The sequence below is a fragment of the Hypanus sabinus genome, chromosome 6, assembly GCF_030144855.1.
Source record: "Hypanus sabinus isolate sHypSab1 chromosome 6, sHypSab1.hap1, whole genome shotgun sequence".
NCBI classification, from domain to species: Eukaryota; Metazoa; Chordata; class Chondrichthyes; order Myliobatiformes; family Dasyatidae; genus Hypanus; species Hypanus sabinus.
Genome location: NC_082711.1, coordinates 54,454,202 through 54,474,213, shown reverse-complemented (window position 1 = coordinate 54,474,213; position 20,012 = coordinate 54,454,202). Strand labels below are relative to the sequence as shown.

Here is a 20,012-nt window from a genome sequence, read left to right as displayed (position 1 = left end):
TCCAGCATTAAAAAAAAACTTACCCTTCAAATCTATTTTAAATACCTTCTTTTCACCTTACATCTATTTTTAATTTTGATACACTTGCCATGGGAAGAAGACCTTATCACCTACCATATCTGTGCCCTCTATAATCTGAATATATCTCTATCAAGTCACTCCTCAGTCTTCTTCACTTCATGGAAAACAAACTCACTATCTCTCCATTAGAAGGTCCTCCAGTCCAAGAAGCAACCTGGTTGATCTTTTATGTACAACCACATTCTCCAGAAATGTGCACCCAACTACAAGTTGCAATATGACATGCCAAATTTCGCATTTTATGCTCGAACCTATGAAGGCAAGTACATTATATGCCTTCTTTATTAACCTATCTATTTGTGTAATCACTTTTAGGGAACTCTGGACTTGAACTCCAAGACCTCTCTATTCTTTAACATCCCTCAGTACTCTACCATTTACTCTATTTGTCCTACCCATCTTTGACTTTCCAAAGTTTATAAACTTGCACTTGTCAGGATTAAATTGAATCTGCTATAGATCTTCAATCTACCCAATTTTCCATGTGGTCGATCTCTGTTGTGGCTTTTGACAAACATCCTTGTTAGCCACAACATCACCAATTTTTGTGTAAAGGGATGTCAGGTATTGCATCACCTGAAGCCTGATGCCTCGCCCTGCTCCCGATGGATATGGACAGGTGTGTGTACAGTGGTACTTGAAGGGGAAGTAGGTGATTCTGGACTTGTGTATCTACCTCAACAGATTTAACTGTTTGTTTTGAAATCTCTCAGGAAATGATTACCATTCTTTACTGCTGGAATCACTCAGGTTAATTGGAACTGATAATTTGAGTTTCTCTGTGGTTACCATTTAAAGTGCTTCACAAGCATTGCTCACTTAAGAAATTGAATTGAATTGAATTGACTTTATTTCTTACATCCTTCATATACATGAGGAGTAAAAATCTTTACGTTACATCTCTGTCTAAATGTGCAATGTGCAATCATAGTAATCTATAATAACTTATTATAAATAGAACAGTCAATGTAACATAGAATTATGTACACTCAAATCAGCATGAGTTAATCAGTCTGATGGCCTAGTAGAAGAAGCTGTCCCGGAGTCTGTCGGTCCTGGCTTTTATGCTGCGGTACCGTTTCCTAGATGATAGCAGCTGAAATAGACTGTGTTTGGGGTGACTCGGGTCTCCAATGATCCGCTAGGCCCTTTTTCCACTCCTGTCTTTGTAAATGTCCTGGATCATGGGAAGTTCACATCTACAGATGCGCTGGGCTGTCCACACCACTCTCTGCAGAGTCCTGTGATTGAGGGAAGTACAGTTCCCATGCCAGGCAGTGATGCAGCCAGTCAGGATGCTCTCAATTGTGCCCCTGTAAAAAGTTCTTAGGATTTGGGGGCTCATGCCAAACTTCCTCAACCGTCTGAGGTGAAAGGGGTGCTGTTGTGCCTTTCTCACCATGCACCACCGTGTACAGATCACATGAATTCCTCAGTGATGTTTATGCCAAGGAATTTAAAGCTGTTTACCTTCTCAACCCCAGATCCATTGATGTCAATAGGGGTTAGCCAGTCTCCATTCCTTTTGTAATCCATAACCAGCTTCTTTGTTTTTGCGACATTGAGGGAGGGGTTGTTTTCTTGATACCACTGTGTCAGAGAGGTGGCTTCTTCCCTGTAGGTCACCTCGTTATTGTTTGAAATTAGGTCAATCAATGTAGTGTCATCAGCAAATTTAATTAGCAGATTAGAGCTGTGGGTGGCGATGCACCTAAAATGACCAATTGTATACTGTCTATAAGTGATCACAAAGAGAATGAGGGTCATGGAGCTAGAGTAATGTTTCTTTTGCTCTTCTACTGTATGTAAGAATATGCCAGATGACATAGATGCTGGGTTCAAACCCTGCTCCAGATTATTCCAGTCTCAAAATTGGAGCTTTGGACAATTCAGATTTGTCATGTACTGAGATCTGGGTATGAAAACCCCTTCACCAACCCCTCCTTACTACATAAGCCTTTGAATTACCATTCAAATTGAATGTAAAATGTGAACCAAAAGCACTGGTCTTGGGACCTGGTGTAGTGATGAGGAATATAATGTTACTTAATTGTCTTGAAGCCAAAGTCTTCCAGGTCATTCATTCATATCAGATTGTTTAATGTCATTTCCAGTGCACAAGTGTAAAGAAGAAAAAAATAATTGTTTCTCTGAATATGATGCAGCACATAAAATTTCACATTAAGATATAGAACACAGTAATAAATAAAACAATGAATATATATCCATAAGATAGTTTATATGCATAGGTTGATTATATGTACACACATAAAGTGACACTAGGTTCAAGAGTGTCTGAACATAAGGTGACTGATAGGAAATTATAAATAAGTGGTAGGTTAGTGTGAGGGAGTGTTGATTAACCGTACTGCTTGGGAAAAGCAACTGTTTTTGAGTCTGGTGGTCCTGTTGCGGATAGTACGTGACCTATGACAGAGAAAGAGGGTATTTGCCCCCTCAGATCTATGCCACCTTCAGAGATTTCCCATCAGGGCCATTCCCTCATCCTCTATTGCATTCTATAAACCAATCCCTCTCTGATGCCTATTAACTGCTCCCACATGCCTATGATTCCCCTATGTGCCTTAATGCTTGGGGAAAGTAACTACCTTTGAGTCGGGTGCTCCAGATGTAGATGCTACATAGCCTCTTCTCTGAGGGGAATGTTTGGTCACTAACCATTCACTAGTTGTGCAGTGTTATTGGATATTGTTTTTTGATACCGGCATATGGTTCAAGTAGGTGGAAAATGGAAGGGATTAGGAAAGGGTCTTGAGTACCTTCTCATGGTGGGCAGGTGGTTTTAACATCTTTCTTCATTCTAACATGATGTTTATTTATCTATCTATCCATCTATTATTTATTTATTTGTTTGTTTGATTTTCTGCTCAGTAACAGGCCCTTCCAGTGCAACGAGCCCACACCACCCAATTATACCCATGTGTCCATAAAACCTACTCGCCGATACATCTCAGTAATGTGGGACAAAATCAGAGTACCTAAAGGAAGCTCAAAGAGTCATGAAGAGAATGTAGATACTCCTTGCAAACATTGGCAGAATTGAACCAGGGTCACTGGTTCTGTAAAACATTAGGCTAAACACTATCCTACTGTACCAATGAGTTAGGTTCTGCAGATTAATGATGCTTTCCTTCAGAGATGATATCAGCCCACTTACCCTTCACCTGATACGATGTCCGAACATTCCAACTTAATTGCCAAAGTTTGAGTTGAGTTGGGCCCTGGAATGAAGGATAGTTGAATAAACTGAGGAAATTTTTGAAAAATAATAACTTCCATTCTTATCCGGCTTTTAGTACAGCAATATCACAGAAGTGTTATATTGATCATCAGATAGAGATATCAGCAAGAAAACTCAATCAACTGTGCCAAGTGTAGGAATGTGGGAAAGAATTGAAATTTACCCATTTTTGGAGGGGTGTGTTAAACAGTGGCTAGTCATACAAATGCACATGAATGGATATGTATTCATTGGATTCAACAGTTCACTGCAGTGCTTACATTCCTAAAAGCTGTTTAGACCCCACATTTTTCATGAGTCAGAAATGAACAAAAGTGATGTGTGTGGGAGAGCTGTGATGGGCGATAAAGAAGTTGTACAAAGGATTCTGCCCAACCCTACCTGCTCTGCCCAGGCATGAAAGTGCCCTGTTCTGAAACAGCAGAAGATGCCTTAACCCCTGCAGGAACCGACAATTTTATTCTCTGTCATCCTGCTGGTCCTCCAAACACCTGTACATATGTGTCAGGAGATGATGACCTGGGAAGGGCCTGTACTGAGCTTCCTATGGCCATGCCTTCCGATTCCCTGCCCTGCACGTGCCCTTGTTTGTAAGAGTCAGAAGCAGAGGCTCTGAAGAGGTTTCAGTGTTGAGTCTCTGAACATTTATAGGAATGGACTCAGGTGGTAGGGTGAAAAAAGAAGGGGATTAAACAAAATGCCAAACAATAGATGAAGAAAGCTTACAGAGATCTGAAGAAAGAAGCAAGAACATGACCCATTAATTGATGACAGATTAGACCACAGAGCCAAGAAATGATGGCCAAAGTGGAACTCTGAACTTTTCTGCAGATGAATAAAAATGTACATTACTAATATGCAGGCTAAAGCAGTAAAATAATTCATGTTTCTTTTATTTAAAAATTATTCGGTGTTGACTTGCATTACCCTTATTTGTCCAGTTGGTAACAAGTATGTGAGTATCCTGTGATTTTGAAGGACCATGAAGTGGCATTTAAAATGCAGGCTTCCAACCCTTTCATGTAAATGACTCCATTCTTGGAACTTATACTGAGACAGGTTCTGAGGCTAAAACAAGTGACTGGAAGTCCCACATTTCCAGTGTGGAGCAGAGTTCCAATATTTATATGCTCATGTTTAATGACTGAGAAATGAAAATTCATTACCCCTCTATCATTGGTGCTTTTGAATTATTCTTCATCGCTGGAATCTGGTGAGCATTGCCATGGAAACAAACACCCTCTGGTTGCGAAGCTGTGTTCCTGGCATTTCTCTACAGACTGTGAGCATCTTCTGAGGCTGGGAAATGGTGCACCGATCGGTCTGGAGCAAGGTGACATATCATGCTTTTATATAACCTAGCATCCCAAAGCAATCAATTTAATTTAACTTTCTATTCCATACTGAAACTCTATTATTTAAAAACAATATTCTTGTTAAATAACATTCTGTATATTCTTCACAGAAAGTATAAATATTGTAATTTGTGCAGATAAAACATTACTCAATAATTAATTCAAGGAATATTAACTATTAGATATTTAGACAATTTTTAATGTATTAAATTGTTGCTTTAAGTACAAGTACCCTAATTTGCTTTTAACTTATCTGTAATATTTTTCTGAACTTAGTGCTTTCCTTGGAAATAAGTTGTAAACCAGTGATAATTGCTGATTCAAAATGGATTAATCCAGGGGCTCTGCTGAGGGGAACTACACATTACAAACTTTGTAAATAGTACTGACCCGCTTGTGAAATGAGAAGGCAGAGGATTCACCCCCCCCCCCCCCCCCCCCGGCCTTTAATCTGCCTTCAATCAACCCACACTAATCAGTACTGATAGTTGTAAAATTTAGCCTGGATCTACTTAACTAATCTAGATTGACATGAGGTAAAACAGAGCAATAGAAGGGGAGAGAGTAAGTGAGGAAAAGAGAGAGAGAGAGAGAGAGAGAGAGAGAGAGAGCGAGCAAGAAAGGAAGAAAGAAAGAAAGAAAGAAAGGAAAACTGAAATACAGATGATTCTGAATGTTTTGTTTCTCCTGAAAATTGTTGCTGTCTGGTTATCTGACTAGATCTGTGGGGCTCTGCTCGCGTCAGGTGTACCACGTGATTCTGCAGCTACCAGGGAGTAATACAGGTAAAAAAAAATTAGCTGGATCTAACTGCCTTTGCCCATGCATTATTAAATGAGTGTAGAACGGGTTGCTTACATCATTGTGAATAAGGCTGAAGTTTAGCATTGTTGTGGGATTCAGTACTGAAAACAGAAGAGCCTAGCAGCAGCTCTTCAAGGTCTTCCCAGTGGTAGTCCTTTTCAGTATTTATTTATATCTTAATGCTTGCGTAAGCCACAGGCTCAAAGTCTTCATTAAAGCTTGGTGTGTGATTGGGCACAACCGTGTCCATCTTAGCTCCAACTCCACCCCTGGCAAGTCAAAAATATGTGATGTGTCTCATCCCTACTCTGTATTTATGACAATTTCAGTGGGATAGAAGAATCAGCCTTTCTGTGGTGGAGATAAAGGACTTATCATTGCAAACGGTCTGTGGATAGATAATTTAAATGATATTTTCGGGACCGCCGCTGTATCTTGTCAACAACAGCAAGAGTGGACATGGCTCAATGTGTTGGTATTTCGTTTAACTACCGCTGTGCCTCTGTTAACCAGGCCAGAGAACTATATAGATTTGGGTAATTGGTGCAAGCGGACGTCTCCACCAAGCTCTCCATGCTGGTGGGGCTGTTGTTGGTTATCACAACTCTACATGTTGCCATGCTTAAAGCACCCAAGGCCAAAAATGTCTCTTGGGTAAGTACATTATGTTCAAATTTGTGGCTAGAATATGGATATTTTATAGTTTAAGAATGCAATATTGTCATATTCAGTTAGTGTTTACTTTCAGACTTTTATTTGTAAATTAATAGGGTAACTCAATCTTTTACTTTATAAATATAGTTTAGTATTTGGCAAAATTTGCAGCTTTAGTAGTTTTCAAAACTATCAGGCAAACTTTTGACAAGATATGTTTTCCTGATGTGTGATAAATTAAGATGTTCTTTCATTTTAGTCGCACAGTAAACATAACCATAGTGAAACCTATCTCATTAATTACAGTTTATTATTGCAAGGACTTCGATTTTTTTTCTAAAAGTAATGAAATCTCTGGAAGATATATATCTAATGATAACCTAGAAACTGATTAGAGATTCTGCAGATTTTATTTCAGTTTAATTAAAGGCTCATGGAGTGTGATAATATCTGGTACACCTTTCTGCTCAATAGGCTGGAAGGAAATTAGGTAAAATGGATTAATTTTATTTGTAAAAGAGATTTGAAGTAGATTGTGTTTATAGTGGAGGGAATGGTGAAAAGCAGTGTATATGGATCACTCAGCCTCACACGGATTGTTTCCGAAAATGAGGAAGTTGAACACTTTGAGACTACACCTGCTGAACCAAAAAATACAAGGAAACAGATGGATAGATTATAAATTGGAAAGGAGTTTAAGCAAGCTGCATATACACACTCAATCCTTTCATTATGATCGTATATACCTTAATGCTTTTTCATTCAGTAAATGAAACATCAATGGTTTTCTATGAATCTTTTGTTTTTTTTTTATATTTATAAATGTGCCATCTCAACCAACTCTAAATGAAGCCAGTTCCTGCAATAGGGTATAAAGCAGGAAGAACAGATGCCAGTTCTAGTTAGAGATTAATTCTTTTAATATAAAGTGCTCCACAGCCTAAATCCAAGTTGATTTGGTCATTCTTTGTGAGCCTCCTATTATGAGTTGTATGCAATAATTCTGTGATCCAGATGTTATGGTGATGGGCACCATGTTAACTTATTACATGACTTTAATTAAACAGGGTGACCTACTTTGCTTTTCAAGAGTCAGTTCTGTTAGTGGGGATAGACACTGTGTTAGCAGTGAATTTTCAAGCTTAGTGGTCAAATATCATCTATGGTATTAAAATCCTCACAGTTGTTGTAATAGGGAAATGGATGATAAAGGCACATTGAATTCAATATGAAGGTTAGTCAGGGAAGAAAAAAAATTCTTGCTGAACTTAAAATTGAAACTAGATGATTGTATGTAATATTTAAATGTGGCAATGTTTTCTGTATTCATCAAAAATTACAATTCTGGAGCTATCCTTGCAAATTAATGTGTTGAAAACAGTTCCAATACATTCCTGTAAAATTACCTTCCCCTTGAAACATTCTAAAAGAAAAAATTATGAAGGCTTGTGAAATTTTGTTTTGACTCAGCTGCTTCAATGACACATCGTCAGTGAGAATGGTAATTAAAAACCGCTACCTACTCATAGTGCAAATTAAGAAGTGCAAAGAACGTCTTAAATAATGTACAACAGCTCAAATGTCACTAGAAATAACAGATGAGCATTTTTGTAGCTAAATTTACAGCAGGAGCAACAGTAATGCCCAAAGGGACAATATAATTGCAAGGATCTGTGGCATGAACTGCTGGGCACAGGATTTCATTTTTATCTCCCACCCATTGGCAATTTCCTATCCGAGCCGCCTGCCTTAGAGAAGCCAGTGAAGATGGCAGATGCTTTCCAAGGAGGCTGGGGACATGGGATTGAATCACCCTGCGTGGCCTCAAAGTAACACGAGTGAAAGACCATCTGCTTGCCCATTGGCAAACGATGTTGCATATGGCAAAGGAGAATCAGAAATTGCAGACTGTATGGTGCATCTCAGAGATAAACATTAAAGAATAATGTTGAAAATCATGTTGATCTTTAATGACTTGTAATGCAGAGTGGTCCGAAACTTCTATGAAAATTTCAGTTGGATTTAAGATGAATAATTTCTGCTCATAGATTTGGAATATAACATATATATGCATACATACACACATGTTCCTCGCCATGCCTTGTGGCGCATCGGGCAGCAACTTTGCTGGTCCTTTTATGTCTGCTTTTTACGAGGCCGAGCTAGTAGCTCAATGCTTAACCCAGCATGAATTAAAAGTGTGCAGGGAGCTGACAGGATTCGAACCCAGGACCATTTGCCTCAAAGTCTGGTACGGATATAACTAGACCACCAGCAGGTTGATGTGATGCATACTTAAACATACACATATATATATCATTTTAAATATGGCATGGTGGCATAGTGGTCAGCACATGGCTGGACAGTACCGGTGGCCCAGGTTCACTTCCCGCTGCTGCCTGTAATGAGTTTATGTGTACTTCGTGTGACCATGTGGCATTTCTCCGAGAACTCCAGTTTCCTCCCACAGTCCAAAGACATTCCAGCAGGTCGAGTAATAGGTCATTGTAAATTGTCCCATGAATAGGCTAGGATTAAATTGGGAGTGGGTAGGGGATTGCTGGGCAGCATGATTTGAAGGGCCTGAAGGGCCTATTCCACAAAGTATCAAAAAAAACGTTTGAAGCCTGTTTTTGAGGTGAGGTGAGTGGGTGGGGAAGTTTAAAGGAGATGTGCGGGTCACGGCGAGTATTAGGCTACCAATGTTTGTGGTGGAATCAGGCATGATCGTAGCATTTGAGAGGCTTTCAGATACTGTAGGTATATGGATATGCAGGAAATGGAAGGATATGGATCACGAGCAGAGAAAGTGATTTACAAATGTAGTTTAACTGATAACCATTTTGACTGTAGACATGATAGGCTGATGAAGGTTCTATTCCTCTGTGTGAAAATTCAGGCTGTGAGCAAGGACATGAGAGTGCGACTGCGAGTGAGGTGAGCAGTGGGATCCACGAGACAGTGCTGGAGGAGCCGCTGTGCTTGAACTTGCCCATCCCTGTGTGGATGGGAGTGAGGGCTGTGGGAAGGATGAACAACCTAACTGTGGCACCGTAGTTCAGGAGGCAATTCAAGAGGGGGGAAAGAAGAGAAATGTTGTGGCAAATGGAGTAGTATAGTCAGGGGAATAGACAGATTTCTCTGTCACAAGGATAGAGCGTCCTGAAGGCTGTGTTGCCTGCCTGGTGCCTGGGTTAGGGACATCTTATTTCACCTGCAGATGAATTTGCAGTGGGAGGGGAAAGATCCAGTTGTCATGGTCCATGTGGGTACTAATGACATAGGTAGAACAAGGAAAGGGGTTCTGCTGAGATAGCCTGAGCAGCAAGAGACTACACTGAAAAATGGAACCAGAAAAGTTGTAATCTCCGCATTACTACCTGAGCCAGATGCAAGTTGGCCTAGGGTCAATTAGATTAGAGAGTTAAATGTGTGGCTCAAGGATTGGTGTGGGAGAAGTGGGTTTGAATTCATGGGAAATTGGCACCAGTATTTGGGAAGGGGGGAGCTGCACCAATGGGACCTACCAGAACTGTGATGGGACCTGGATCCTAGCGAATTGCATAACTAGGGCTGTGGATTGGGCTTTAAACTAAATAGTAGGGGGGTGGGTTCGACAGATTGGAGATGCATCGATCAAGTAAAAGCGAAAAGTGGGGATAAAGATAAAAAAAAAGAAAAGTGAGAGTAGAGTAAAGAAATGTCAAGTACAAAAGAGAAAAAAATTACATGATTTTAAAAGCACAATGAGTGTAAGGGCGCTTTATCTGAATGCCCGTAGTATTCAAAATAAGATCAGTGGACTTGTGGCACATATCAATAAAAAGAGGTATGATTTAGTGGCCATTACAGAAACATGGTTGCAGGGTGGAGAGGATTGGGAATTAAATTCCCAAAGATATCAGGTAATAAAGAAGGATAGGCAGGAAGGTAAGGGTGGTGGGATAGCGCTCTTAATTAAAGATAAGATCAGATGATAGTGAGAGACGATTTAATACCTAAGGAGCAGAATGCTGAATCCATTTGGGTAGAGATTAGGAATAGTATAGGGAAAAAAATCTCTGGTGAGAGTTGTCTATCGGCCACTGAACAATAACATTACAGTGGTACAGGCAATAAACAGAGAAATATCTGAGGCATGTAAGAATGTGGACTTTAACTTGCACATAGATTGGGTGAATCAAGTTGGTTGGGCAGTCTTGAGGAGGACTTCATAGAATGCATCCATGATAGCTTTCTTGAACAGCATGTCACAGAACCTACAAGGGAACGTGCCATCTTAAATCTGGTCCTATGCAATGAGACAGGTAAAATTAGTGATCTTGTAGTTAGGGATCCTTTTGGAAAGAGTGATCACAATATGATTGAGTTTCTCATACAAATGGAGGGTGAAATAGTTCAATCAAAAACCAGTAAATTCTGTCTAAACAATGGAGACTACAATGGGATGAGGGAGGATTTGGCTAGTGTCGACTGGGAACACGGGCTATATGGTGGGACAGTTGAGGAACAGTGGAAGACTTTCAAAGAGATTTTTCATGGTACTCAATGAAAATATATTCCAGTTAAAAGCAAAGATAGTAAGAGTGGAGAGAGGCAGCCTGGGATAGCTAAGAAAATAGCAGAAGACTTCAAACTAAAAGCTCGTGCATACAAAGCTACCAAGAGTAGTGGGAAACTGGAAGATTGGGAAAACGTTAAAAGCAACAAAGAACCACTAACGAGCAATAAAGAAATGGAAGCTAGATTATGAAAATAAACTAGCACAAAATATAAAAAGGGATAGTAGAAGGTCTTACAATTATGTAAACCAAAAAGGGTGGCTAAAGTGAATGTAGGTCCCTTGGAAGATGAGAAGGGGGAATTGATATTGGGTAATGAGGAAATGGCAGAGGCTTTGAACGACTACTTTGTGTCGGTCTTCATGGTGGAGGACACATCTAACATGCCAAAGAGAGATGTTATGGATGCCATGGGAGGTGAGGACTGTGATACAATAGTTGTTACTAGAGTTGAGCAAACTTGCGGGCCTGAAGATCGATAGGTCCCTTGGTCCTGATGGAATGCATCCCAGGGTACTGAATGAAGTGGCAGCAGTTATCTTAGAGGCTTTGAAGATGGTTTACCAAAATTCTTTGGGCCCTGGACGGGTCCCTGTGGATTGAAAGATGGTGAATGTCACACCACTGTTCAAAAAAGGTTGTAGGTAAACGCCAGGTAACTATAGGCCAGTACTTTTGTAAACGTAAATTTGCCAGTTCAAATAATGACAGCACAAGAAGATTGTTACTTATCTTTTCACGCGTTTGTTTCTTCGTGCTCAGCCGGCAAGTGAACTCGGTCCCAACATCAGGGGGAGAAGCTTTCTCATCCCTCCGGTGGTTCAACAAGTTCACTGCCTGATGTTATAAGGCCACCGATATGAAAGAATGATCAGTTTGATAAGCATTCCAGCCATGTCAATGAAATACAGTATTGATACAAAAGAACAGTCAGTTTGATAGACACTCCAGCCACCTTAATTAAAGAAAGGATTGTCTTACCTGGTTTGTTGGAGCCACAATTTAATTACAAAGTTAAGAACATCCATTAAATTTAAGCTTTAATTAAGAAAGGAATGTCCTGTCTAATTTCCATCAGGTACTTCCGTTTGTCAAAACCAAAAGGTGTGAAAAGCCAGGAACATCTTACATGGATCTGGGTGAACTTTAACCCTTATCTTACTTCAAAGAAGCAGCTGTGAGACATTATTCAGACACACTGCAGTCACTCAAAAATACAGACATATCCCTTAAACTTTCCTTTATCCCTTGAACTTTATCAATTTAAGTGGTTGGGAAAATGCACTTGAAGCTATCATTAAAGAAGAAATAACGAGGCATCTGGAAAGAAATGGATCCATCAGTCAGACACAGCATGGATTCAGCAAAGGCAGGTCCTGTTTGACAAACTTACTGGAGTTCTTTGAGGATATAAGGAGTGCAGTGGACAGAGGAACACAGATGGATGTTGTTTACAGTACTTGGATTTCCAGAAGGCATTTGATAAGGTGCCATATAAAATACTTATCCATAAGATAAGGATGCATAGAGTTGGGAGCAATGTATTAGCATGGATAGAAGATTGATTGACTAATAGAAAGCAGAGTGTTGGGATGCATGGGTGTTTCTCTGGTTGATAATCAGTGGTGAGTGGTGAGCTGCAGGGATCAGTGCTGGGCCCTCGATTGTTCATGATATACATTAACAATCTGGAAGACAGAGCCGAGTGTAGTGTATCTAAGTTTGCTGATGATACTAAATTGAGTGGAAAAGCCAATTGTTCAGAAGATACGGAGAGTCTACAGAGAGATGCAGATAGGTTAAGTGAGTGGGCAAGGTTCAGGCAGATGGAGTAGAATGTTGGTAAATGCAAGGTCATCCACTTTGGAAGGAAAAATGAAAGAGCAGATTATTAGTTAAATGGTAAAAAAAAATGCAGCATGCTGCCGTGCGGAGAGACTTGGGAGTGTTTGTGCATGAATCACAAAAGGTTGGTTTTCTGGTGTAGCAGGCTATCAAGAAGGCAAATGGAACATTGACCTTCATTACTAGAGGGATTTAAGAACAGGGGGTTACGCTGCAACTGTACAGGGTACTGGTGAGGCCGCACCTGGAGTACTGCACACAGTTCTGGTCTCCTTACTTGAAGAAGGCTTTGGAGGAGGTGCAGTGGAGGTTCACCAGGTTGATCCCAGAGATGAAGGGGTTAGACTATGAGGAGAGATTGAGTCACCTGGGACTGAGGCAGTAAAGTTGTTTCCACTGATAGATGAGACTAGGGGACAAAGCATGAAGATTTGGGGTTGCAGATTTAGGATGGAGATGAGGAGGAACTGCTTTTCCCAGAGAGTGTTGAATCTGTGGAATTTTCTGCCCAATGAAGCAGCGGAGGCTACCTCAGTAAATATATTTAAGGCAAGGTCTATATTTAAGACATAGATTTTTGTATAGTAGGGGAATTAAAGGTTACGTGGAAAAGGCAGGTAGGTGGAGATGAGTTCATGGCCAGATCAGCCATGATCTTATTGAATGGCAGAGAAGGCTCGAAGGGCCGGATGGCCTACTCCTGCTCCTATTTCTTATGCTCTTATGTAAAAGTGGATTTGTGTCGCAACATACACAAAATGCTAGAGGAACTCAGCAGGCCAGGCGGCAACTACGGAAAAAAAGTAGAGTCAACGTTTCAGGCTGACTCTCTTTGGCAGGACTGATTTGTGTAGGATTAGTTATATGGGTGATTGATTGTTCTTTAGGACTCAAGTGGCCTGTTTCCGCACTCTAGGACTCTAACTGGTGAATAATTGTAGCACTGTGAGTTCATCACTGAACTTCTGCTACATATGTATTGCTAGTCGTGAATGAACCTGTTCTCAGTATCTCAATGCATTTGATGGAGCAGGTGCAGAATATTCTCACATGAATAAAAGTAGCTGTTTCACATTTGTGAGTTTTTAATCTGCTTTATCTGTGATCCATTCTTGGTGCATTCTGAGTGGAGTGACTCTATGAAACCCTTTTAGAAGCTGTCAGCAATAGTTTTTTGTTCAGAGGCTTTATCTGAAATCAAGTCTTCCACACCTATTTTTCCAGTGGTTCAAGCTAACAATACGGGCAGGATATTGCAACAGAGAGTGGAAAACAGAAAATCTTGTGTGGATTTCCTCGGATGTCTGATCGCTATTGGCTCAGAGAATAAAAAAATTCAAAAGATTTGGACCTTTTGTTGCACTGTGACAGCTCACATCACCGTGTTTGGATCACTTTGCATCTCATTTATGCCTACCCTTTGTGGATGCTGTAGAAAATTAGGAAATGGCCAGCACTTGTTTATCTTTGCTGCTATAATTGAGTAAGTCAATGAATTAACACATGGAATAAATGAATCTTTCACTGTTGGAGAATGATTTTGTATCATTTGGAAAAAAATAGCTGACTGTTGTTGAGGCCCCTAACTCAGTATATGCTAAGGGGCATGCAGTTAACTCACTCACTTTCCTCACCTATCTAAAGCAGCCAGAAGTTGAGTTTAAGTTTCAGTTGAGCAGGAGGCAAGGAAAACTGGCCCAAATCAATTCTTCCATCCATGCCAACAGTGTTGCAGTAATGATCAAAGCACGACCATGTTCTCTACTGTAATCCAAATTTCTTTGGTGGCCTGGAAACTTGACCCTCTATAATTATTTGCTTATAAACAATATCAAATCTCCCTAACAAAGAATTTAACAGCATAATCAGTTTTATATTTTTGCATTTGAATGTTTCTAAATATTTCTGTTTAAACTGTACATTGATCCTGTCAAAGGTATTAGCTTCAAACATAAACCAATAATGTAAATGAGTACATTAACAGGAGTGGTTTAGAGGGATCTGGGCCAATTAGAGGCATATGGAACCAGCTTGCTGGGCACTACAGTCAGCATGGACAAGTTGGGCAGAAAGGCCTTTTTCCATGCTTTATTACTCTATGACTCAATTCATGAACAAATATTCTCCATATGTTTGAACCAGGAATGAACTTGGGTAATTAGCTTATGTCTACAATCATTTCAGCTATCCTGTTGTCAATATTAAGAATGTACTATCAATATATGCCTTCAAAATTAAACAAATGGAAACATGCTAAAGAACAGGCCAATAACTTTTAAACAGCCTACTTTATACATGGAAAAAATGGGCATATTATTTATTTATTGAGTACAGCACGTAGTTGTCCCTTCTAGACCTGTTGTCCATCAACCCCCCAATTTAGCCCTTGCCTAATCATGGAGCAATTTCCAGCACCCAATTAACCTACCAACTGGTATGTCGTTGGACTGTGAGAGGAAACCGGGCATCTGAAGAAACCTCAATGGTCATGGGGAGAATGTACAAACACCTAACAGGCAGCAGCAGGAATTGAACCTGGGTCACTGGTACTTACACATGCTAACCACTACACTACCGTGCCACTGTTATCTACAGTGGATTATTATTAGTGACACAAACCTACTTGTATATGACCTTAAAAGGAGAATTAGTAAGTCGACTTTTTGGGGATCAATGATGATATTTGTGAACTGCAGGGTATATATGAAGTTTTCGTCTCTTACAGCAAATAATATAGCTTCCCTGAAAGAACTCCTGACCTAACATGATACAAATCATATTCTTTGAAGGTCTCCTGGTGTCAACTTTCCTCCCAAAGCCGTTCCAGCCTTCAATAATAAGGCTTGGCTTGGCTTGGCAATAGATCCTTGCTGCTGAAGCTGTCGTCACATGAGTGCCCGAGGGCTGAGAAAAGAGCACAGGACTATGCAGAGTTTTGGGAGAGGAAACAGAACAAGGCTGACACGAAATCATCTGGGAAAACTTTGATAGCCAGCTAAACCATGCCTTCTGGGTTCTGGCTGAAAGACACATCAGACCACAACTAAAAACATGTCAACAAACTCAATCAGAAAAGATAAAAGTATATGATCTAATATATGTGCAGCCATTCTTCTTCATTCGCATGAATGAATTTGACATGCCTGCTGCACGTCTGACCTAAAGAAGCTGAGAGATCCATTTCTCCAGTCAGGGAATCATCATTTCTGAGAATATACTTGAATCATTTTCTCTGTGCATCAGATATGCTCGTGCCAGGATGGTGCTCTGTATCGACTGAGAGGTTTGAGAGACTGGTGATGGCATTGCAAATGATTTACCCTGTCTGATGGTGCCAATGGGTCTCGATGCTGAAGATCCTGATTGCATTTTGTTTTTGTTTGCATTTCCTCCCGGTGGTTTTGGAGGATTTTGTGGAGACATTAGTGGAACATCTATAGTACATCATGATTCCTGTCTTATGTAGTACATTTCTCAGAGGCAAATAGGAGGGCAGAGGCTACTACTGCTTAATGTGGTATGAACTTTGTGCTCGATTATGTTGTGCTTGACATTGAGGGAGAGTGCAGAGAGACAGCTGGAGGCCAGCTGTGCAGGATATCTGACTGAACTTTATTGATAGGGCTGCTTGTGCAATATGTAAACTCCACCCATGTAGGAGTGGCTAATTGAGTGGCATAGGATTAACCCATTAACTACCACAACAGATTTCAGGTTTCAATCTTCAAATTCGCTTACCATTAGGCAGTCAAAGTTTATACATTGTCAAATTGTTCTCCCCCCCATTGATGGTCCTTGAGCTCTGGAGTTCCTCCAATAGATTGCTTATTGCTCCAGACTCCAATATCTACAGTCTCTTGTGTCTCTGATTTTTCCTCTTAGCTTTGGGCTCAGCTGCTACCTTCATGATCTAAAACAGAAATGCTGACAATCAAAAGGCAGTGAGAAATAAATTAGACATTCAGAGTTATGGGCAATGAAGAGCCAAGTGGACCAAACGTTGCATTTGGCCTGGATCAGAACATACGAAAGTAAGAATCTATTTAGAAAATGGAAGCTTTACATAACATTTGGAACTTTGTGATGCATTATCTTCTACTTCAGTTTTAAGTCGACTGCTTTCAGGAATAGCTTCTTTCCCTCCACTATCAGATTTCTGAATGGTCCATGAACCCATGAACATGACATTATTATTTATCTTTTCTGCTATTTATTGATTTTTGTAATATAGTAATTTTTAGGTCTTGCACTGTTATTACCACAAAACAGCAAATTTCAAGACATATGTCAGTGATAATAAGACATGATTCTGAATTTCACATGGATCCCTCAAAACCATAAAGGTAGTACTTCCTATTTCCATAATTTTATTGTTGATGAAAGCAAAGTGTGCTAATTTTATTCCCATAATACTCTTGCAAATTTCTGAATGCTTGTTGTCCTATTCCACAAGCAGTATAACGTTAGCATCACCCACAAAGTTTCATTAGTCTTGAGGAAAGTTGCAAGACAAAATAAATCATTTTGAAGGTGTAAATATAAGACCACCTATTATTGTTGGCATAAACACTGGAGGCACTGCTTATAGTCTCTTTAATTAGAGTTCAGGGTACATTGGGAAAGTTGCCATAGTTGTTTTATGTTCATTTTGACGATCTTTTGATGTGCATAATGTTAACAATAGCTAACATTATGCTGGCAACTCCTTTTAACACATCCTATTACTATATGGCATGCAAATCCGTGCATGCTCATTTCCTGGGCTAAGCTTAATCAAACCAGTTCTCCTGTGTGCCTGTCAAAATGCCAGCTATTCCTTTTTAAAGTGGAAATGTGCTTGCCAGATTCCCAGCACCTTCCCTTGTTTTTGGAACCTTCCCTGATAAATGGATTCCTCCAAAGTTCAAAGACTAAAAAAATACTGTGTGTCAGAAAGTTTAAGCTCTTTCTCGCTGCTGTTTATTTCAAAATAAAGCTAGCTTTGCAATTTTTCAGATGAAAGTTTCTCAACCTGAAACTTAGACTGCAGATATCTCCATGTATGTTGCTTGTCTCGTTGAGTTTCTTCTTTGTTGTGTATGTTAGGTTTACAACAACTGATTCTGAAGTACCTTGTTCGTGGTGATGAGACCATATAGCAAGTGTAGTTCTACTGGCCAAGGGTGAATATGAAGGCATTTAAGTTTCAAATATACCAGAGCAGGAGTAATTCTGTCAGCCCTTTAAGCGGTTCAGACAGAAATTTTGTTTTTCCTCTCAAATTAGCTGGGTTATACTGGATTAATGAATTTTAGTTGAGAATATAAAATATTAGTCCAAAATATTATCTTAATTATGATTACGATATGAAAGTGTCAGGGTGAAGCTAATTCTATTTAAAGAAACCCAGAACTATGGCAAAGTATTAATCTTGAACTGAAAGATGAATTGTAAGACATTTATACTGAGTGGACATTATCAGAGTTCTAATTGTGGACTCAAGTATTGTATAACCTTATATACTGAATGGATGTTTGTGAATTAGTAATAATACAATGAACTTAAGCAGTTTGTTCATCAAAACCCCTGGATAGGGTTTCTACATGGAAACTGGCCAGATTGAAACTTTCTGCTGGCTCATTCTAAAGAATAAAGAACTTCACCTCCAACCTTTGCCTGATGATCTCATGAAAACAGCTGGACACATCTTCAATGCCAAAAACTCCCCTACTTTAAATTTCTGATCTCAAATGGATAAAACACAAAGTAATAATTTGAACTCACATACACTTCCTGAACATGATTCCTTAAAGTAAAATTATCACTAACATTGGCAACATCTTATCTAGATTCACCATTTACTTTTGCAGAGGAACATGTCAATATACTACTGATAGGAATAGGAAGATAAATCTACTTTTGTGCCAGAACTACTTCATACAAGCCTACTGATTACTCTGATTAGAAAAGAACAGTAATTGTCATGAAGATAGGCTGCTGTATTGTGCTGCTGCTTTGCCTTCTCTCACAGCTTGCATTAAACAAAACAACATAATTAAAGGGTCAGGAATTAAAGGTTATTTGTAATATAAACAACAAAATTGAAATGAAATTTCTTGTAGTTAAATTTAAAAGCTAGAGGGAGTGAAGATATTGCATTATTTGTACAGGCTATGACTTCAACTTCAGTGTGGGGGGGAATAAACAAGCTTTTGCAAATTGAGATAAAATGGTTGTGAGATCATAGCAGGTGTAATGGGGGACAGCTCCATAGCTTTTCTGTTGTCAGCAGATCAATTTCTCAGACAGTAGCATTGCATTTAAAAAGGTGGATTCTTCAAAATATCTCAACAAAACTGTACCTTAAAGATCTATTTGAAATAATGGCATAAACTTATAACTGAATTTCTTTACATTAACTTCAGCATGATTGTTTTAGTAACGCATTTCTCTGTCTGTGACTAGTATGCCACTGTAGCAAGCATCTAGTCCTTAAAAGAAAATCTTTTTTTTTATTTTAGCTGTTGTCTTAACAGGCTACTCAACAAAAGTTGAAGTCAGGGCTGGGTCTAATTAAGGTGAAAAATTCCCATGCATAGGAATGGAGAAGATTAATAGCAGAGGAACATGTAAACTCAGTAGCAAACCTGCAACGCCAACTGTCCACCAAGGCGTAGAGAGTACTGAGTTTAACAGTATAGGGTGCACTTCCCTGAAACCAGCTGCCGGAAGGCTTTAAACCATTGGTGTCCAGCAGGTGCAATGTCAGCAACCAGCCAAGCAGCCCATCATGTTGAACTGTAAACCAAGCAATAAATAACCCATTTTTAATTAATATCTTAAATGTTCTACAGCTTGCAAGTTTGGCTGTGCTCATGGATAAAGATTGATGTTAAAATATAATCAAGTAATTACATGAAATGCAAACATGCAACTATACAATATAGGAGCAGAACTAGGCCACTTGGCTGCTCAGACTGCCCTGTGTTTCAATAAGATTGTGGGTGATTTTGCTTGCGCCCATTTTCCTGTGAGCCCCTGGTCATTTTTCAGCCCCTTGCCTTTCAAAACTCTGTCTACCTCTGCCTTAAGCTAGTCAAAGCTTGCACCAATCTTTAAGAAAGAAAGTTCCAAGGACTCACAACGTTTCAAGAGAAAAAAATATCACAACTCGTCATTGTCTTAAATAATTGACCCATGTTATTAAATAGTATTCCTTATAGGTCTATATTTCTCAGAAGGGGAAATATTGTCCCCACATCCTACCTAACAGAATCTCTCAGGATGTAATTATACCATGTTCCCAGTTAGTTTCCTAAATCTCAGTGGATATCAGACTAGCCTATCCAACATCTCCTTAACCAAAAGCCCACCCACTCATGTACTAGTCTAGTAAATCTGCTCAGAACCACTTCAAATGCATTATTAGTCTTCCTTAATTAAAGAGACCAAAACTCTGCAGGGTATTCC

General features: G+C 39.5%; 1 protein-coding gene and 1 long non-coding RNA gene across 4 annotated transcripts in view; one reads left to right on the top strand and one right to left on the bottom strand.

Moving 5' to 3' along the window:
* The window catches only part of LOC132395472 (voltage-dependent L-type calcium channel subunit beta-2-like), a 324,563-nt gene that overhangs the window by 115,800 nt on the left and 188,751 nt on the right, over positions 1–20,012 (top strand). The gene's annotated exons all lie outside the window — the stretch shown is intronic.
* Positions 1,002–16,751, bottom strand: LOC132395476 (uncharacterized). Its single transcript, XR_009512622.1, has 3 exons — positions 16,302–16,751; positions 4,510–4,666; positions 1,002–3,323 (listed from the first exon to the last, which is right to left on the bottom strand). It is a non-coding gene; the product is annotated as an uncharacterized LOC132395476 (long non-coding RNA).